Genomic DNA, 23,459 nt, shown 5'->3' with positions numbered 1-23,459 from the left:
AAGGACACATGGAATGAAAGTCAATACAAAATATGGCATTTTTTTCCCTATTTGACATTCCACATTTTATTTATACCTTATCTCTTTCCCTTTTACCTAACACTTTCCCAATTGGCATGATATCTAAAAAGTAAAAATTCCACTAAAATGAGATTTGGTTCGATAATCAATACATCTATGGGCGAAACTCCACGTTTCTCTTCAATAATTTCATCTTACTTATGGTCGAATGTTGGATTCATCATCCTCCTAGTTATATTGTACTAAAAAACACAAACTTTCCTCACTTATGGTTACATCTATAGCGAAACAAAAACAGATAAAGTATATTATACTAACATGTGTCAGTAATTTACACGAGATATAAATATACGTGGAACAAATTAAATTATATCTCAAATTCTCACTTGACCGGTTAGAACCAAATAAGTATATAATGGATCATAAAATTGTACATAATAAAGCGTAAAGGAAAAAGGGAGAACGACAATAAAAGTTACATTGATTCAACCCAAACGCGGGAGTACGCTCAGTCTTCTCACTAGAAGAAATCAGGGTTCTCCTGACGCAAAGAAATGCATCAGCAAAAAATTTGTCGGGAATGACACAATATCCCGACGCACACTTTCACACATCAGGCGAAACACCTTTCCCAACGCTATGACATAGACGTCGGGAGCAATGTCGGGAATAACATGTTATCTCGACGCGGCATGTATGCATCGAGAACGAACCGTCAGAAATTAGATAACATTAATTTTGTCAGACATGTATTCCCGACACATGCTGTATGGCATCGGGGAATGCGTCGGGAGTAAGGCTCTCTCCCGACGCTTTTATGGTGCATCAGGAATTTCGTCGGGAGTAATGCCAAATCCTCAACGCCATTAGCTATTCGTCGGGAATGGCGTCAGGAGAAAGGGGATCTCCCGACGTTTTCGTGCTGCATCGGGAGTTCTCTTATAAATTTAATGTTTCAGTTCTGTGAAACACAGAACCGAAACGGAGGAAAAAAAATAGAGCTGACGATCGAAGAAGAAGAGAAGCACGTCCCATTCCCTCACTGCTGTTAGTCACCGTCGTCTCTCTCCAATCGTCTGCCGTCGTTTCTCTCCCATCGTCTGCCGCTGTCGCACATTAAGGTAAGTTTTAAAATCCTTAATTTTTAGGTTTATTTAGATAGTTTAGGGTTTTTTTTTAAAAAAAAAAGTTTTTTAGGATTTTGTTGAATAGACTTTTGTTTGTGAAATAGAAATTTTGAATGTTTGTTGAATTGAAATTTTGAGGAGGTTTGAATGGAAAATTTGAAGTAGAGGGTTGGTTGAATTTAAAAATTGAAGTGAGGGAGGGGGTTGAATTTAAATTTTGAAGTAGGGAGGACGAATTTAAATTTTGAAGGGGGAGGGTGGTGATTGAAATTTTGAAGGGGGGGGTTGAATTGAAAATTCGAAATGAGGGAGGGTTGAATATAAATTTTGAAGGGGGTGGGGGGTTTGAATTGAAAATTTGATGGGGGCAATGGAATTTGTTTGTGTTAAAAATTCTGTAATATGTGTTAAAATTTGTTTTGGTTATCCTGCAATTATGGTAGCCTGTTTGTGTTGAATAATTTTGTTGTTGATTTAGGATGACTATCCTACAGTTATGGTAGCCTCTTTGTGCTGAATAGTGCGTTGTTAATTTAGGATGATTATCCTGTAGTTATGGTAGTCTTTTTTGTTTTGAATTTATTTGTATTTGTGAGGGTTTGAAGGGGGTGGTAGTAGGATAGCTTGTAAGGTAGCGTTATTGGAAGGGGTGGGTAGGATGCGAAGATTGAAGTATTTTGTTGTTAATAATTAGGTTGCATTGGCTATCCAACAGTTATGGTAGCCTATGTAGTTTGAAGTTAGTTTTAGTGAAAATTTTGATAGATTGTATATTCAGGGGAGTAAGTTTAGCATGTGAGAGGAGAGAGATATGTTTTTAATCAAACATATTTATGTTTTAGAGACTCAAACGATGGACAAGGGTTGGATGAAACTTAGGAATAAGTTTTCACTTGAGTATCAAATATAGAGAGGGAGTGACCCAATTTTTAGAATTTGCCAAGTTTCACGTTGATGCCTGTAGATACCATATTTTGGCCATTTTTATTTTTTACATTTACTTTACTTTATTTTATTACTTTATTTTATTACTTTATTTTTATTAAATTAAGTTGATTTGAATTTGAATTTATTTAAAAAAAAAATAAGAAAACCGTAAATTTAATATCTTTTCCCTGTTTTCTCTCAACCACTTTCAGTTCTACGATTTTCCCCTCCCTCTCCACGATTCTCCCTCTCCACGATCCTCCCTCTCCACGACCCTTCCTCTTCAGGACCCTTCCTCTCCACGAACCTCCCTCTCCACGATTCTTTCCACTTTCCCACTATCACAAACACGATCTTCATGCTCTTGCAATCTTGAAAAAAAAAACTACCATCTCAGTGTCCTATAAAAAACAGAGAAAAAAAAAAAGAGAACGAAGGATTTCTTGATTACTAGAAGGAGAGATCAGTTAAAAGAGAAAAGCAAAAAAAAAATTATTCAGTCAATGTAAGTTTTTTCTTTATTGTTCTTCCATTCTTTAGATTTAATTTGTTTTAATTCGTTTTGATTTTATTCCTTCGTCAAATTGTTTAAATTTTTTAGGGTTATGGTATTTTAATTTTGTTAGGTTTAGACCAATTGAGTCTATATCCCTCTGTTTTGTATTCTAATTTTGTTGGGTTAAACCAATTGGATATTGTTGCATCAAATTTTGTCTAGGCTGTACTGTGTTTAATTTTTTTTAGGTTTAGGGTGTTTTAATTTTGTTAGGTTTAGACCAATTGAGTCTATTTCTCATTAGCCTCTGTTTTTGTATTCTAATTTTGTTGGGTTAAACCAATTGGATATTATTGCATCAAATTTTGTCTAAGCTGTACTGTGTTTTTTTTTTTAAATTATGGATCTTTAGGTTAAACCAATTGAATACCAATAGAATAGTGTTACATCAAATTTGCCACTGTCTTTAATTTTGTTAGGAATACTATCACACTATCACACTGTGTTTAATTTTGTTAGTGTTACACCTATGCTTTAAATTTGATTTAAAGTAAGCAATTTGATTAAAATTTGTTAAATGTAGGATTTAATTTGATTGTTTTTACTGTTTATTAAGTATGTTTGATATTGATTGATTAGATTGGTTGAATGGCAGAGTACTTATTTCAGCACGGTATATTATTTACTTTCCAAATATTATTTTTCAAACATTATATATTTCTAATGTAGTATATTATTTCCAATATTTTATTTTTGAATATGTAGATATTATCTCCAACTTGTATTATTTGACGACATATATTGTTGGTTGTATTATTTGTCATATTTGCCAACTATTTTATACTGTATTATTTATGGAAAGAGTAATGTTCATTTATGGATTTTATGGTTAAAATTCCATAAATACATGAAATTTCTCAATTTTTAAAAGTTAATAAAATTATTTTTAAACAAAGTATATCTAACAATTTTATATTTTAGAATGGGACTCTGTAGTGTTTTTTTTAGATTTCATTAATTCTTTAGGTACATGGAATTTTCTATTAAAGGCCTATGATAGAGATCAAAATATCAAAGTTTGATATTTTAATATTCTTGAGGTAAATAAAAAAATCTTTTTAAATAAAAATTAAATTCTATATTTCTAATGGCTCTCATGCCACCCATATAATCATCAATTAAGACTTAGTTTTTTTTAGTTATGAATTGATAACCATGGGACATTTAAAAAATATCAAACAAAAAACTTTGTTTTATGAATCTCGTTAGTTTAGTTTAAAAGATAAATTTTGGTAATCATTTTTATGGGTGTTGTAGGGTGCTAATACACAACTGACTCCCGAACCTTAAATCTGAATTTTACGTAAACCAATTTTTTTTGTGACCAATCACACCTTAATATGATTGGTGGCGACTCCAAACCTTTTAAATATTAAAGATTAAATGATTGGGGATGTCGGCCGCTCCACTTCGCGATCACGTCGCAACAGCTTGGCGACTCCACTGGGGACTTTTGAATAATGTGTAAGAGAGTCGAGCCGTTACATTTTTTTTTCTTTTATTCTTATTCTATTATAATTCATTGGTTCACTTAATTATTTATTTTTTTGTATGAAATATTTGTACTATTTTTATTGGTACATTTATTTTAAATTAGTCATCATGCATTTTACACACACTCACAAGCCCTCTACCCGGGCTACAACCTTTTAGGATTAGAATTGAGGATGGAGTAGTGTTGACCTTCGAGGGGTTTCGACTCCTGTGCAGGCACATGAAAAGTCCTCACTCAGATTAATTCTTTTGTTATTTCTTGAAATAACGTTGGAATAAATTTGAGGACCTTTTTCTTCTAGGAGTTTAGATGATACCAACACCATGACATTATATTTTGACATATTTTTATCTAAAAGTTAAATTGTCCAAGTTATTTTTATTTTTTCTAAACAAAGTTTATCATTTTTCTAAAATTTTTAAATCATACATATTTCTTTGTTTAAAAAAAAAAAAAAAAGAAAGATCCAATCACAATACTGATTTGTTAAGAAAAGCTTGATTTAAATAATTATTTATTATACATTCTTTAAAGGAGAGTAGTGTTTACCTTGTAAAGGTACATGAAAACTGTTACATTTTCTAAAATTAAATAATTTTTTTTCCAAAAAATAATAATAAGGAGAGTAGTGTTTAATTTCATTACGACATTAAAGTGCATGAAAACCTTATTTACTTTTTCTTATTTCTTATTTCTTTTTTTCTTTTTTTTTTTCTTTTTATTATTATTATTATTATTACTTTTTACTTTTTAATTTTTAATTAAATTAAATTTTTGTTTTATTAGTTTTATTTTTATTGTTTTTGTTTTATTATATCCTATTTTATTTTGTGCAAAGTGAATGACAATTTTTTTTCTTTTTTGTCTTTCTCTTTGTCATAATTGTGCAAAAAAGAAACAGTCTTGAAACACCATGATGTCCAATATGTCGAGGCATTCATCTTTTGAGTCTAAGTTTGATGAGCCAAGTGATGTTCTTAAATGGGCTGAAGAGATGCAACAAAAATTTGGGGACGGTATAAACAATTCTTCCCAAATATCAGTACTATCCAGGTGCCAACTCTCTTTTACACAAAATGTTTTAGCGAACCTAAAGATGATCTGGGAAGCATAGACACCTCAGCGTAGATTCATGTTCTCGAAGAAGTATGGACATATAGCAGAGTTGATATATATACTAGTGAATTATTTTGCCTTAAGAGCCATAATTAATTTTTGGGATCCAGCATATGGTTGTTTCACGTTTGGGTCATGTGATTTACTGCCAACCATAGAAGAATATCAAGCTATGCTTAGCATGTCTGAAAAAGAAAGAGAAATTGTTTATTTATTTAACCCTAAGCAAACAACAAAAAGGACTTTGTCAAAGTTTTTAGAAACCGTCCATGCCACAAAAATTCAAAAGTATATAAAAGTTAAGGGTGGGGAAGAGAATGTGCCCTTTGATTATCTAATAAAGATGACGCAAACATACATTGATGAAGACAAAGGTCTTACACTCTTGACATTGTGCATTTACGGAGCGGTGATTTTTCCTTAAGCAGAGGGTTATGTTGATGGGAAAGTGATCAAATTGTTTTTTGAAATGGAACGAGGAGTCAATCCTATTATACCTATACTGGTTGAAGCTTTTCGATCTCTTAACTATTGTAGAAATAAAGGGGAAGGAAAATTGAATTGTTGTGTTCTTTTATTATATATTTGGATACACATCCATATCAAAATTCCCGCAGAGTTTAGGTGTCCAAGGTTAGATTTCAGTACCCCATGGAATTTAATGGGCAACACAATCAGTGAGTCTGGTATGGCAGTTTGGGATCCAACATATACAAGGAAGGAGGCTTGGTTGTCTTTCTTTGCAAAACTGACTTCTGAAAATGTCATATGGAAGGCTCAATGGATGCCTTTAAAGGCGGTGATATATAGATGCGGAGATTTTCACAGTGTTCCTTTGTTGGGACCATGGGGAGGTGTTAACTATACACCATTGTTAGTTTTGCGTCAGGTATGGCTCAAACAGTTTATACCACCAACTCATAATCTGCAAGAGTCTGATTTTTCATACGATCCTGAAGATTGTCAAGGGAAAAAACGTCAAGCAGTATGCGCATGGAAATCTATAAGAAAGATAAAAGAAAAAGGACATTACGAAGGAGTTACTAGTGGGTACGAGGCATGGCAGGCAAACAGAAGGAAGAATATAATAGATATCTCAAGGGAGGTAGTTGAAAGGGGAAAAGAGACAAGCTTCGAACAACCAAATCAATGGATTGAGAAGAGCATAGAACTAGAAGAGAAAAATCGACTTTTAGAGCAAGAGAACGAGAAACTTCGTAAAGAGACAAATCAATGGATGGATCATGCGACTTATTTGCAGAATGAACTCGAAAAGACTAAGAGTTTCTTAAAAAATCAAGATGTGTTAGAAAAGAATCTTGAGACTTTAGATAAAGAGATGAGGCGAATGAATAAAGCAAATAGGAGCTTGAAAAATGAGAAGACAACATTACAAGCAACAGTGGGGTAGCAAGATGAATATATTAAAGATTTAGAAAATGGGAAGGAATATTTTCTCGAGCTTGTCAATGATTTGAATACATCAATTGGAAAACGAGAAACACAAATAATGGATTTGGAAGCACAAAATCATTCTTTGCGTCAAACTGTTGATAGCCTACATCTGAAGGTGGCCGAACACTCTGAAGAGTATGAGATACTGAAAAATTATGCCGATTCCTTACACTATATCAACTTACTGCACTTCAAAATTCAAGTAAGAGGATAACACAAGAATATGAGTCATTGAATACAAATTACATACAAATGAAGGTTGATTATGATCTGCAAACGAGAGATTTTCAAGTGCTAGTGGAACGTGTAGATCAGACAATCGAATTTCTCAAAATGGTGTCCAAAAGAGCAAATGGTTTTGCAGAATGGGCAGCTGATTTGAGAGTTAATTTTTTCTTAATGCAACCTCATGCAGATGATCTAAATAGATTCTTGAAGATGATATGCAGAGAACTGGGACATTTTGGGCGTTTTCATTAATTGTTCATTTTGCTATTGACAATAGGAGTGATGTTCATTACGTTTTGTTTGTTTCTAGTTTCAGTTTGATTTTCTTTATTTTGCCAAACTTACATTATGTTTGTTTGATTAATTTTATTATTGTTGTTTGAATTTTATATATACTAAGATTTGCTTCTCTCTCTCTCTCTCTCTCTTTCTCCTCTTCTCCTTTACTTCAATTTTTTTTATTCTATTTTATTTTATAAAAAAAAAGGAAAATATAGCTCGTCCTACTCCAATTCGTCATCCTTAAAATACTAGGTTAAAAGTCGAATCATGGAAGACAAAGATAAGGACATGGACAAAATGAGACAAGAGATTAATAATCTTGGGGAACAAGTTTCAAAAATACTAGAATTGCTTTCAATGGGGAAAGGAAAAGTCGTTGTAGATACAGCACAATCAAGCAATCCAATTCAAGACACAGATGATCCCATTTATCCTCCAGGATTCACTCCATACCACATGAATGTTCCGCAGTCTCAAACCACTCAACACTATGTTCCTACGAATCCGCTGTATGTTGTTCCACCATTGTCCCAGGTATAGAACATTTGGAAGCTCAGGCTAAAATTCAAGACATGGGACAAAACGAGAACACTCCGGCTAAGCAAAAGTTAGATGTTTTGGAAGAAAGGTTACGAGCAATTGAAGGAGCTGATGTCTATGGAAAGATAGATGCAACACAATTGTGCTTGGTGCCAGACTTGATCATTCCAGCAAAGTTTAAAGTTCCTGAATTCGATAAATATGATGGATCAACGTGTCCAAGGAGTCATCTTATAATGTACTGCAGAAAGATGGCGGCGCATATTAATAATGATAAATTGTTAGTCCATTGCTTCCAGGATAGCTGGACTGGTCCAGCTAGTCGATGGTATATTCAATTAGATAATGCACACATTCACATTTGGAAGGACTTAACTGATGCATTTCTAAAGCAATACAAACACAACATTGATATGGCTCCAAACCGTTTAGACTTGCAACGGATGGAGAAGAAGAGTTCAGAAAGCTTCAAAGAATATGCTCAACGATGGAGAGATATGGCTGTCGAGGTTCAACCACCGTTAATAGACAAAGAAATGACATCTATGTTTATGAATACCTTGCAGGCTCCATTCTATGAGCGAATGATTGGTAATGCATCAACAAATTTTTCTGATATTATTGTTATTGGCGAAAGAATTGAATATGGGATAAAACACGGGAGGTTAGCAAAGGCTAAAACTGAATATGGTGGAATAAAGAAAGGAACAATATCCAAGAAGAAAGAAGGAGAGGTTCATGCAATTGGTTTTCCTAATTCAGGGAAGCACAAATCAATTTTTGGTCAGAGAAAATATGAGCAAAACTTTCCGTCATATATAAGCAATGTCTCTCATATCCCTTATAATAGCTATGTACCAACCCATTACCGTTTCTGAAACTCCAAAACTCTTTAACTCAAATTCTCCTCGACCATTTGTACAGGGTCAAAGTAGCAAAACCAATTCAGATACATGGCGATTTGATTCGATTCCCTTGACTTATACAGAGCTTTTACCTCAACTAATTCAAAATCGACAGTTAGCTCCTATTTCAGTGATTCCTATACAACCTCCTTATCCAAAATGGTATGATTCAAATACTCGATGTGATTATCACACGGGAGGAGTGGGACACTCAACTGAAAATTGTTTGGCTTTGAAAAGAAATGTGCAATCTTAATGCTGGATGGTTGAGCTTCAAAAAATCTGGTGAGAAGCCGAATGTCAATGAAAATCCACTGCCTGATCATGAAAATCCAAAAGTGAACGTTGTGGATAACCTTGTTGAAATGTTCAAAAATGAAGTCCATGAGACAGTGATGCCTACGAAAGCACTTTTTGAAGGTCTTTTTGAAGCAGAATATGTTAGTCATGAATATCTAGACCCCAACATAAGATATGATGAAGGGTATGATGAAAGCAGACATTGAGTTGTAGGCCACGTTGTCCAACAATGCCAAAAATTTAGATCCAAAGTACAACAACTTATGGATTCAAAGATACTCACGGTATATAGAGGACAAGGAAAAGACGAGATGAAAGACAGTAAAATATGTGTTTTAATGGATGAAGTTTCATAAAAGAAAGATTCCTTTTTACCAAGACCTTTGATAGTTTTTTATCAAGAAAGTCTTAATGATTCAACCAGCTTCTGCAATCCTAAAAAACTCACGATCCAAGTGCCGAGTCCTTTCAAATTTAAGGATCTAAAAGCAGTGCCATGACGGTATGTTTGTCAGGTCATAACAGGTCCTTCAGTTGATAACATTACAGGAATCAGCGGGATAACCCAAAGTGGAAGACGCTACAAACCAGATAACTTAACAGTCCCTTCAGATGGTCTAATACTGGAGCAAGGTAGAAAAAATGAGAAAAGAAATGTGAAAGAGTATTGCAAAGACCAAGATGTGGAGATGCCTATCATTGCAAAAGATATAGAATACACAAAGCTTGTCACGAATGAGGAAGAAAATGAATTCTTGAAAATAGTAAAACAAAGTGAGTATAAGATCATAGAGCAAATGCATCATACTCCAGCTCGAATTTCTTTATTATCGTTGTTTTTGAATTCAGAGCCTCATCGCGAAGTGTTATTAGATATTTTGAACAAGGCACATGTCGGACATGACATTTCAGTGAAAAAAGTTTAGTGGAATTATTGGAAACATTACATCTTCAAATTCCATAGTCTTCACAGATGACGAAATTCCTCCTAAAGGCTTAGGACATACAAAAGCACTGCATATTCAAGTGAAGTGCAAAGACTACGTCATTGCAAGAGTTTTAGTGGATAACGGATCAGCTCTCAATATAATGCCTAAATCTACACTATTGAAGCTTCCCGTGGATATGTCACACATAAAATCAAGTACTATGGTTGTGAAAGCTTTCGATGGATCACGTAGAGAAGTAATGGGTGACATTGAACTACCAGTTAAAATTGGTGCATGTATTTTCAACATAGTCTTTCAAGTCATGGAGATAACACCCGCGTACAGTTTTTTATCAGGACGTCCTTGGATTCATCCGCAGGAGTGGTGCCATCCACATTGCATCAAAAATTGAAATTTATTGTTGGGAGTAAGTTGATTTGCGTGATGGGAGAGGAAGATTTCTTATTAACAAAGCCAGTTTCAACCCCATATGTTGAAGCGATGGAAGAAGCATTAGAGTGTTCTTTTTGCTCTTTTGAAATTGCTCATGCAACTATGATGGAATTAACTGTAGATGAAGTGATAAAGCCACACAAGTCTAAAGTTGAAGTTATGACCACTAGGATAATGGGAGGTGGAGGATATTCTTTGAATAAAAACTTAGAGACACTTCTAAAAACACCGAGCAATGATGGGAGGTTTGGTTTGGGTTGTAAGCCATCCATATATGACAAGATTAGGCTTTAGGAGGAAAAGAAGAAAAAGCGTTTGGCAAAGCTGAAGATGAGGGAGTTTGATCCAAGTATAAAACTTATACCAGAATTATATGATATTTTCAAGAGTGTTGGTATAAGTTATTCATCACACAACTCTGATTTGAAGGATGATTTGTTAATGAAGATGGAAAGTTTATTAGTTGCAGCAGAGGCACAAGAAGCATCATTTGATGGCAACACAGTTTATGCATGTCCGCCTGATTTTGAGCTTAACAATTGGGATAGTGTAGATCTACCTACATTTTCAAGAGATTTTCAAGAATAATGATTAAGCTTTTATTTGTTTAAATTTTTTATTTTTTCGAATGGCTCTGTCCAAGGTCATAGTATTTATTTGTTTTACAACATTAATGTACTACTTTCTTGTTATTTAATGAAATTTCCACATTTTCATTTCATTCATTCTAATTTTTTCTTCTCTCTGCTTTCTTTCCTGCATTTGCAAATTAAACACAAAAGTCTAAACCCTTTCATAGACAATATTCATAAGAATGAAGATGTTAGTAATTCCAGTTCTACCCTTGATGCCTTAATATACACTATGGAATCTGACAAGGAAAGTGACGATGAAGATGATGTGGGAATATCCTCAGAATTGTTAAGAATGGTAGAAGAGAAGATGAGGTTCTTGGTCCTCACCAAGAACTAGTTGAAGCAATCAATTTGGGTTCTCAAGAGGAGTGAAAAGAGGTAAAAATTTGCACATCATTGACCAGTGAAGCACAGAAAAAACTGATCAATTTGTTACGTGAGTATTCAGATATTTTTGCTTGGAGTTATCAGGATATGTCGGGATTAAGTACGGATATTGTAGTACACCGAGTTCCTTTAAAACCAGAATGAAACCCAGTGAGACAAAAGCTACGTAAAATGAAACCTGATGTACTGATTAAAATAAAGGAGGAAGTACAAAAGCAAATTGAAGCAGGATTCCTCACAGTCTCCAAATATCCTGAATGGGTGGCAAACATTGTTCCAGTGCCCAAAAAAGACGGAAAAGTGAGAATGTGTGTGGATTATAGAGATTTAAATCGAGCTAGTCCAAAAGATAACTTCCCTTTACCTCATATCGACATGTTGGTGGATAACACTGCAAGATACTCAACTTTCTCCTTCATGGATGGTTTTTCAGGATACAATCAGATCAAAATGGCTGAAGAAGATAGAGAAAAAACGACATTCATTACCCTTTGGGGAACATTTTGTTACAAAGTAATGTCTTTTGGTTTGAAAAATGTTGGGGCAACGTATCAGCGAACAATGGTTACACTTTTTCATGATAAGATGCATAAAGAAATAGAGGTGTATGTTGATGATATGATCGCAAAATCCAAGGTAGATGAAGATCATACAACCACACTCCAAAAATTATTTGATCGGTTGAGAAAATATCAATTGAAATTAAATCCATCCAAATGTACATTTGGGGCAACCTCGGGAAAGCTACTGGGATTCATCGTCAGCGAAGAAGGGATCAGAGTAGACCCGGATAAAGTAAGGGCTATCATGGAAATGTCATCCCCTAAAACAGAAAAAGAAATTCGAGGTTTTCTGGGAAGATTGAACTACATATCCAGATTTATCTCACATTTAACACCAACATGCGAACCAATCTTCAAGCTCTTACGTAAAAACAACCCATGAAAATGGAATGAGGACTGTGAAGAAGCTTTCAACAAAATTAAGCAGTATTTGCAGAGCCCACCAGTACTGATACCTCCAGCTCAAGGGCGACCATTAATCTTGTATTTAACAGTATTAGAAAGTTTCATGGGTGGTGTTCTAGGACAACATGATTTATCAGGGAAGAAGGAGCATGCCATTTATTATTTGAGCAAAAAGTTTACCGATTATGAATCTAGATACTCAATGTTAAAGCGAACTTGTTGTGCTTTGGTATGGACCGCTCATCGTTTGAGGCAATATATGTTATACCACACGACATGTCTTATTTCAAAAATGGATCGAATAAAATACATTTTTGAGAAACCGTCATTATCTGGAAGGATTGCAAAATGGCAAGTTTTGTTGTCAGAGTACGATATTGTTTATGTTACTAACAAAGCAATAAAGGGAAGCGCAGTTGCTGATCATTTAGTTGCTCAACCAGTAGCAGATTACGAACCTATGAGAATTGATTTCCCGGATGAAAACATATTTCTAGTTGAAAAGAATGCTAGAGATCATGAGACATGGACTATGCTTTTCGATAGTGCCTCAAATGAGTTGGGACATGGGATTGGAGTTGTGCTAATTTCTCCAGAAGGAAAGGTTTTCCCCCTAACGGCCAAGTTATGTTTTGAATGCACTCACAATATCGCTGAATATGAAGCTTGCATTATGGGACTTCAAGTAGCATGCGATATGAGTATTAAAAAGTTGAAAGTTTTGGGTGACTCGATGTTAGTGATACATCAAGTCAAGGAAGAATGGGAAACAAGTGATGCTAAATTGGTACCTTACAGCTAATACGTTACAAAATTATCTCAAAATTTTGAGAAGATTTCATTTGACCATGTTCCTAGGGAAGACAATCGAATGGCGGATGCATTAGCCACTCTAGCAGTGATGTTTGATCTTAATCTTGAATTTGAACTTCATCCAATCCAAATTACAAAGAAAGATGTGCCAGCATATTGCATGAATGTTGGAAATGATAACAAGCCATGGTATTTTGACATTAAGCAATACATAAAGTGTAGAGAATATCCATATGAAGCTTCAGAGAATGACAAACACACAATAAGGAGGTTGGCCATGAACTTTTTCTTAAGTGGTGAAGTTCTTTATAAAAGAAACTACGATATGGTGCTCCTTCGGTGTGTTGATGAAGAGAAAGCAAAACAAATTATGACAGACATTCATGAAGGAATATGTGGAACACATGCTAATGGACATATGATGGCTAGACAAATACTTAGATCTGGTTATTATTGGACAACGATGGAATCAGATTGCATAAAATATGCAAGGGAATGTAAAAAGTGTCAAATTTATATGGATAAGATCCATGTAGCAGCATCTTCATTGCATATCTTGTCAGCACCATGGTCATTTTCTTTATGGGGAATGAATGTTATTGGACCCATTGATCCTAAAGCCTCAAATGGCCATCGTTTTATTCTTGTGGCCATTGATTACTTCACTAAATGGATAGAGGCTGCATCTTATTGCAATGTTACAAGGGGAGTAGTGCTCAAGTTTATCAAGAAAGAGCTTATATGTCGTTATGGACTCCCAGAGGGTATTATTACGGATAATGCCAAGAACCTTAATAACAAAATGATGGACAAAATTTGTGAGCAGTTCAAGATCAATACCGAAATTCGACTCCATATCGTCCAAAGATGAATCAGGCAGTTGAGGCAGCTAACAAAAATATTAAAAGAATCATTGAGAAAATGACAATAACATACAAAGATTGGCATGAAATGTTACCATTTGCGCTGCATGGATATCGCACGTCAGTTCGTACTTCAACAGGGGCAACACCATTTTCTTTAGTTTATGGTATGGAAGTTGTTTTACCTTTAGAAGTTGAGATACCTTCATTGAGAGTTCTCATGAAAGCTAAGTTAGATGAAGCTGAATGGATACGAGGTCGTTATGAGCAGTTGAATTTCGTTGAAGAAAAACGGTTGGCAGCATTAAATCATGGACAACTTTACCAAAGAAGACTAATGCGAGCATACAATAAGAAAGTGCATCCTCGAAGCTTTCGAGAGGGAGATTTGATATTAAAAAGAATACTTCCGTTTCAAAAGAATCATCGAGGAAAATGGACTCCTAATTATGAAGGTCCATTTGTAGTGAAAAAAGCTTTTTCAGGAAGAGCTCTACTTTTGACTAATATGGATGGCGTTGAGTTAAAAAATCCTATGAATTCAGATTATGTTCGAAGATATTATGCATGAGGCCTTTTCTTAGAGGGTTTCGTAATGTTGAAAGAAGTCAAGGATATTTCTAGGAAACTTACATTTAGTTCTTAGAGTGTTATTTCCAGATGTGTAAACTCTCTCTCACCCCTCTCTTCGTACTCCTATTCCAAGCATTGTTGTCACATTTTTTTCAAATTTTTTATTATATTTTTTGAACATATGTTTATTTGCCAATCTTTTCTTTTATCCTTTCTAAAAGATAGTAAACATTTATGATTCATTAGTCCATTATTCTACATTTTTTTAATTAGCAAGGATCCAGTATAACTTATTGTATTTGCAAACCAAGTAAAAGCTATGATTTTATTTTGATAAGATTTAAGAAAATATAAGTGTCTACAAGTCCAGAAAAATGTTGTTATGATGGGAGTTATCATAATTGGAAGTCTACATCTTAAAGGGATTCACATTTTGTGATGTCCAAGGACTAAACAATATTGGATCTTTACAACATAGTGCAGTCATTCGCAGTTTTGATTCAAATAGTGGCGAATTTGACAACTTAAAAAGCTTTCATGATATATGTGTTTTATTCTATCCGGTGGTCATACTGATCAATTGTTAATAGGATTGATGAATGGAGCAATGAGCTATTTATTTCTTTGAAAATGACAATATTTTATTTTCAAATTAAATCTTCACCAAGTCCAAAGCAGAACGAGTCCATTTTTTATCAAACCTAGTCCTAGAGTTAAGGTTGATGTCTTTTCGAATTTGGTTAAATCGAGCCCAGATCTGAAGCTGAGGCCGAAGCTTGTCCATCAGGTCCTTTATTTATCAAACCTAGTCCTAGAGTTAAGGCTGATGTCTTTTCAAATTTGGTTAAATTGAGCCCAGATCTGAAACTGAGGCCGAAGCCTGTCTATCAGGTTCTTTATTTATCAAACCTAGTCCTAGAGCTAAGATTGATGTATTTTTAAATTTGGTTAAATCGAGCCCATATCTGAAGCTAAGACCGAAGCCTGTCTATCAGGTCCCTTATTTATCAAACCTAGTCCTAGAGCTAAGGTTGATGTCTTTTTGAATTTGGTTAAATCGAGCCCAGATCTGAAGCTGAGGCCGAAGCCTGTCTATCAGGTCCTTTATTTATCAAACCTGGCCCTAGAGTTAGGGTTGATAATCTTTTTAGTTCCCTCTCTAAAAAATAAATTTTGGCCCAAATACTTTATCTATTTCCTTTGTCCACCTTTAAATATTTTCAGGATGGACAAAGGGGGGCAAACTGTAGATACCATATTTTGGCCATTTTTATTTTTTACATTTACTTTACTTTATTTTATTACTTTATGTTTATTAAATTAAGTTGATTTGAATTTGAATTTATTATTTTTTAAAAAAAGAAAAAAGGAAAAGAAAATCGTAATTAAATTTCATGTCTTTTCCTTGTTTTCTCTTAACCACTTCCAGTCCTACGATTTTCCCCCTCCCTCTCCACGATTTTTCCCACTTTCCCACTATCACAAACACGATCTTCATGATCTTGCAATCTTAAAAATAAATAAATAAAAAAAAAAAAAAAGCTACTATCTCAATGTCCTATAAAAAACAGAGAAAAAATAGAGAGAAGGGGATTTCTTGATTACTAGAAGGAGAGATCAGTTAAAAGGGAAAAGCAAAAAAAATTATTCAGCCAAGGTAATTTTTTTTTTTTTTTATTGTTCTTCCATTCTTTAAATTTAATTTGTTTTAATTCGTTTTGATTTTATTCCTTCGTCAAATTGTTTAAATTTTTTAGGGTTAGGGTATTTTAATTTTGTTAAGGTTAGACCAATTGAGTCTATATCCCTCTATTTTGTATTCTAATTTTGTTGGGTTAAACCAATTGGATATTGTTGCATCAAATTTTACATAGGTTGTACTGTGTTTAATTTTTTCTTTTTAAATTATGGCTCTTTAGGTTAAACCAATTGAATACCAATAGAATAGTGTTACATCAAATTTGCCACTGCGTTTAATTTTGTTAGGAATACTATCACACTTGTGTTTAGATTTAGGCCATTTGAAAATTGTTACATCAAATCACCTATGCTTTAAATTTGATTTAAAATAAGCAATTTGATTAAAATTTGTTAAATGTAGGGTTTAATTTGGTTGTTTTTACTGTATGTTTGATATTGATTGATTAGATTGGTTGAATGGCAGAGTACTTATTTCAGCACTGTATATTATTTACTTACCAAATATTATTTCTTAAACATTATATATTTCTAATGTAGTATATTATTTCTAATATTTTATTTTTGAATATGTAGATATTATCTCTAACTTGTATTATTTGGCAACATATATTGTTGGTTGTATTATTTGTCATATTTGCCAACTATTTTATATTGTATTATTTATGAAAAGAGTAATGTTCATTTATGGATTTTATGGTTAAAATTCCATAAATACATGAAATTTCTCAATTTTTAAAAGTTAATAAAATTATTTTTAAACAAAGTATATCTAACAATTTTATATTTTAGAATGGGACTGAGTAGTGTTTTCTTTAGAATTCATTAATTATTTAGATACATGAAATTTTTCATTAAAGGCCTATGATGGAGATCAAAATATCAAATTTTGATATTTTAATATTCTTGAGGTAAATAAAAAAATCTTTTTAAATAAAAATTAAATTTTATTTTTCTAATGGCTCTCATGCCACCCATATAATCATCAATTCATACTTAGTTTTTTTTTAGTTATGAATTGACAACCATGGGACATTTAAAAAATATCAAACAAAAAACTTTGTTTTGTGAATCTCGTTAGTTTAGTTTAAAAGATAAATTTTGGTAATCATTTTTATGGGTGTTGTAGGGTGCTAATACGTTCCCTACACACAACTGACTCGCGAACCTTAAATCTGAATTTTACGTAGACTATTTTTTTTTTTGGTGACCAATCATACCTTAATATGATTGGTGGCGACTCCAAACCTTTTAAATATTAAAGATTAAATGATTGGGGATGTCGGCCGCTCTGCGTCGCAATCACGTCGCGACAATGCCTACAGACGATTAAAGTGTCCATGCAAGAGATGTATGAATTTAAATTGAAACTCACTAGAGGGTGTGGAACGACATCTACTGACTATTAGAATATCTCCCTACTACACAGAATGGGTGTATCATGGAGAGTTATTAAGCTTTGGAAGTACAGAAATTTTTAAGGAATGAATTAGTAGTAACTCTTTTGATGAAGAAACTAGTAGTAGGCAGTTTAATGAAGAAGATGATATGTTAGGTATGTTGAATGATTTACAAGCCCTGATTGAACAAGAAGAGGAAACAGATGAACGTCGTTTGGAAGATGAAATGTCGAGGAATATTGGGGTAGATATAGATGAAGATAGAAAAAACAAATTTTAGGACTTATTGAATGAAGCACGTAATGAGTTGTATCCCGGTTATTTTAAATTTTCGTCGTTGAATTTTTTGGTTAAGTTGATGCATGTGAAGGTTCTAAATGGTTGGAGTAACAAGTCATTCAACATGTTGTTAGAACTCTTAAGAGCAGCGTTTCCAGCGTTTCTCCATACACAATGTAAACAAAAGTCAAAGAACACATGTTGAACTAGGGTACAAATCTCACAACACGTCCCGTTTTTGGTACGCAGTGGAACTTGTAATTCTTGCGACTCAAGCACATTAAGTTTTTTACCTAGATGACCCAAAAAATGGTAGCAATTGGAAAGTTGTGCAAGTCGTCTAGAATAAGCATATATGGGACGTGCCAGAAGTGGACGATGTTGAGAATGCACCTTAATGTACTAGAAATTGTTGTGAGTCATCAAGTGGATGACCTCATTGAGGATGACGTTCTATGAAGGACTGACGTTGATCCCACAATTGTTAAAAGACCGGTTGTTCGTCATGTCACTGACGACTTCATCGATGATGTGGATGAACACTTGTCACATGCAAGCGACGACAACGAATTATAGTGACGAACAGAATTAAATATTGGAATTCCAATCCTGGCCTACCCAGAGGGTAGTCAGCCACTCTCTGAGGATGAGATATGCGATCAGGTGTTGGGTAGACAACCAAGCTACTCAAAAGGCCTTGGTTTGGGATCCAAGCCGAAAGCCCGCAAGACGACAAGTGCGAGCAGTTCTTCGACGTCATGTTCACAGTCCACATAAAAAGAAATTCAATTACAAGGTAAGCTTGATAAAGCTTTGGAACAAATTGAACGGATTAAAGAGCAAATAAGAAATCATCAAGTGTTAGCTTTAGAAGTGGAACAAATGCGGAAGCTAATACATGACATGACTCGGGCATAGCAAGGACCACCACATGATCCCTAGCTTTACAGTACGTATATATATTTCCATTATTCTTAAGTTTTTGAAATAACAGTGATGATGGATATATATGTACTAAACTTAGCCACTTTTGTATCATTGTAGGACCCACGGTGTAGAATGGCATATGAGGCTCGTTAGAAGATGTCCGACTTTCTTTGTGCTTTTTTTATTATGAACATTATATTTTTTGTATTATGAACGCTATTATATTTCTTGAACTTCTTTGTATTATCTAAATCATCAATATTTCATAATTTACTGATTTATTTTGAATTTCCTTTAATTTAATCCAAAAAAGGAATGTGAATATTTCACAAAGTAGAGACTTGATTCATTATAGTTTATTTTAGGGAAAAAATAAAAATTACATATTTTAAAAAAATATATAAAAAAGGAATTTCCGATACAAAAAACGTCAGAAATACGTTGCACACAAGACGTCGGAGATAGTGTTTTTTCCAACGCACAAGTGACGTCAAATATCATGACGTCGGGAGTAGGTATTTCTGACGCACAGGTGACGTCGACAATGAGGACGTCGAGAATTACATATTGTCGACGCAGCAATGGCGTTGGAAAAGACGCCTTGTTCATGACGCGTCGGGAATTGTTCTCCCGACGCATTTCTTCCGACGATGTTCCTGATGTCGCCTTTTGCGTCGAAAAATCATATCCCGACATTTTTAGCACTTCCGCCGACGTTTATGTGCATCGGGAGTCCCCCCCCAATTCTCGTAGTGTCTGCAACAACTAGTTCTACTACAATGGAGATTGAAAAAACTCTCAAACACACTTACAAATTTCTTTACCCCCAAATAGCTCAACGAGAGCTTTTTGAATCCAAATACCACAGCTTGGTATTTTGGAATAAAATAAGAAAAATTCTAAACCCAAAAAGAAAACTAACACGATATTTTGCTTAGTGTCACTCTAATGATGACCCATAAAATTTTCTTTCTTCAACAAAGAAATTGAGCTCTCGGCACTCATATACCCACACTAGGGGTGTACATAAGTTGTGTTTGACCTAGATGAGGTAAATTATGGACCAAGTCGAGGTCCTCATATTGACAAAAGTTGACCCCTATCGGTTTAATGTGTAAGGGTCAACCCAACCAAACCCAACTCATAATTTTCGGGTTGGATATCATCGTTTGCTTTTTTTTCATAATTTAAACTATTTTTTCATTCTTTCCTTTTCCATTAAAAAATAAAATTTTGTTGTGAGCAGAATGTCATATTTACGTAAATGGCCTAAATATGTTACGCCAATTTTTCAAAAATTTATAATGAAACAACCAACAAGTAAAATCCAAATGTTTATACCCTTGAAGACATGAAACCTATGTTTATGTAAAATCCAAATCTACATTCAAATTCAATCGAAATAAGAATAAAAATCATTTAAAAGCATTCTATGTAAAGTTTAAGTTTATATTCAAATTCAATAATAAAAAATAATAATAAAATCAGGTTAGATCGGGTTGATCGAATTACTAAATCCTATAACTCAAACCAATCTCAAATATATATCTTTTAAAATTTTGTAACCTAACCCAACACAAAATAAAATGTATGGTTGATAAGAAGAATAGAAAAATAGAAAGTTTACTTTAGATAAATGACAAATTTTTATTTAAATTGCTAAAAGAGCAAAATAGAAAAATCTGGAAAAAAAACTTTGGTGGAACAATGTCTTAAATGCCCCTACTTAAGTGAAAAACTTGAATTCTAAATATAATTATTCGATAAACAACAAATACCCTATAATTAAATAAAACTCCCCACTCACAATTAAAACCTATGAAAATTCTAATTTTTCCTAAAAACCCAAAAAATAACGCCTATCATCATCAAAGCTCCACATAATCTCTGCAGTCGTTTCACACCTTCTTCAAATTGTGTAGGCATTCAAAGTCTCTCTTCGCATCTTGAAACCCTTGAAACTATTCAAAGCTGAAAAGATTACAGCTTCCCTATCTTCCGCTTCCGTATGTTCCACCAAAAATAGTTCTTGTAGATATGTGATATTATTATAGGAGAGGTTGCTTAAGTATTCACCGACATCTTTCAAGGTATTCAAATAATATTTATGTATTCTATCAGACTTAAATTGCAAGTCATTGCTATGCCCCCCTATACATAAAAAAATACACTATATGCGAAAAAATGTCATATTTGATCAATATAAAAGTTCCCATGGAGTAAATACAATGTAATATATCTATGGTTGCATATCACATAAAAGGAATCTTGGCACTAAATGTGATAACATAAGTAATCAAATTTTGATTATGGAAATCAATAAACATGACTAAACAAAGTTGAATTTAGTACCAATAAACAACACTAGCGTAACTCGAATTTGTTGAATTTACAAAGTACCAGTTAGCATATCTTTAAAGAGTGAATTATGAGGGTGCCTAAATATTCACTAGCATCTTTCAAAGTATTTAAAATAACGATAATGTATTGTAATATATTTAAATTGTAAGTCATTTCGAATGTGCCACTATATATAAACAAATACACTGTACATGAAATATATCATACTTGAAGACAACAATTTTCATAGTGGAAATATACTGTAAGGTAACTATAATTGCATATAACACATAATGAATCTTGTCCCTAAATAAGAACATAAGTCTCAAATTTCGATTATCAAAACATATAAAAATTTAATTACAAACTAAAAAAGGGTTAAATTTAATACTAATAAACTACAATAACATAACTCACAAAGTAGTTATATTTACATGGCTCCTGGGTATATAAAATACATTGTAATAGAATGATTTTTAGATCACTACTACGTCCTATTCGCACCAGATCTTACGGCATCGTCGAAATTTTCTCCAAAGTAATCATCAGGTTGCACGAAGCTTCTTCTATCTTTCATCCCATCGTTCTTCTTTCTCAGATTCTCCGCCTAGAGTTTCTTCTGGTATGCTTCCTAATTAGTTATTTTTCTTTCATAGATTTAAATCTTTCCTAATTAATTTATATTTTCCTTATATTTTTCAAGCAAATAATTTTAAGTATGTTAATGAAATATATTTATTTGCTAGCCTCAAAATATTTTATGGTTAGTAAAGAAATATATTTTTAAGAAACTCAATAAAATATTTTGGATTAAATCGAATTTATTAATTTTTATTAATAAATAAATAAATTTAGAGATTATCAAAACAAATTAAAACTAATAAAATATTTTCCTACATCAAACTAAATGCTTGTTATGGAAAAAAAATACCAAAACTAATAAAATTCTAATTTTAAATTTCAAATTCGAATATTTTTCTCAAGTTTGTTATAAAAAAATTAATTAATAAATTTTTAAATTCAAATTGTTATTAAAAAATTTATTAAATAAAAATTTGTATTATGTGTTATTTAATAAATTTTTTTATAAATATTTTGAAATATAAGTTCTTAAATTTTAAATTATAACAATTTAAATTTTAAATTTTAAATTCAAATTGTTATTAAGAATTTATCTTTGCTATTATTTTAGGAATATTATGTAAAATTTGAATTCAAATTGACAATTTTAGGGGATGATATAAAATCTAAATTCAAATAGTTATTAAAAGTATTATAATGTATTATTTAATAAAGTTTTGGTAAATATTATGAAATATAAAGAATCTGAACCTGTTGAATTTATATTTGTCATTATTTTAGGGGTATTATCTAAAATTTGAATTCAAATTGTTATTAAACATATCGACTATGAATTATATAAATAAATTTTTAATTAATTGATTTAAATCCTAAGAATCCGAAAATCTGGTAGAAATTACTGTCATATTTTGAAGGGATGTTGGTGCAATTTTTTCGAGCAAGAAAATATCATTTAGTTAAAATTTACCAAAATTGAATGTTATTTACAAATACATTGTATTCCTGATTTGTGATATTCTACCTCATTTTTTTTACCTATCCAAATACACTGTATCGTAATAAAATAAATTGTCCAATGGATATAGTCAAATATAAAAAAAAGTCAAAAAAGTCTACGGTCGACAATTTTGCTATAAATGAAAAGATTTTCGAAATTTTCTATTTCCAACCAAACTCTCGTAGTTTGATTTAATGAACTTTTGATACCCTAACCCACAAAATTTTATGCAAAATAAGCTCATAGTGATGATCTTTCGATTTGCTTCTGATCTTTGCTTTTTATAAAGAAATTCACCACCCACATTAACCAATTATCTTTTTTTTTTTTTTTAATATCCCACCATCATGCAAACCTGTTAATTATATCAGAAGAAAATATTCAATACTTGATTTAATTTTATTAATCAATCAAATGGCCTATATGTAGGCAATACGCACATTCAACTAATGAAAGAGGAACAAATCAGAAAGTGGAAAACCTAAAACAAACTCTCCTATATATAGTTACTAGTGTGCTAGTGGTGACATATACTTTACCCAACTAACACGATAGGCCTAAAGATAAAGGACAATAAAAAGAAATTTTCAATAATGTCTCCCTTAAACTGATAATTTTTCTCAAAAAAGATCAGTTTAAAGATTTATTGATTGCACAAACTCT

The 23,459-nt window shown here is 32.8% G+C and overlaps 1 pseudogene; it reads left to right on the top strand.

Moving 5' to 3' along the window:
* Nucleotides 1-7,779: 7,779 nt before the first annotated feature.
* Nucleotides 7,780-14,571, top strand: LOC127150407 (uncharacterized; annotated as a pseudogene).
* The last annotated feature ends 8,888 nt before the right edge of the window (nucleotides 14,572-23,459 follow it).

The sequence above is a fragment of the Cucumis melo genome, chromosome 7 (assembly GCF_025177605.1).
Source record: "Cucumis melo cultivar AY chromosome 7, USDA_Cmelo_AY_1.0, whole genome shotgun sequence".
In the NCBI taxonomy this organism is placed as follows: Eukaryota; Viridiplantae; Streptophyta; class Magnoliopsida; order Cucurbitales; family Cucurbitaceae; genus Cucumis; species Cucumis melo.
Note: the sequence above shows the minus strand (reverse complement) of the source record. Positions and strands in the feature narration are given on the sequence as shown.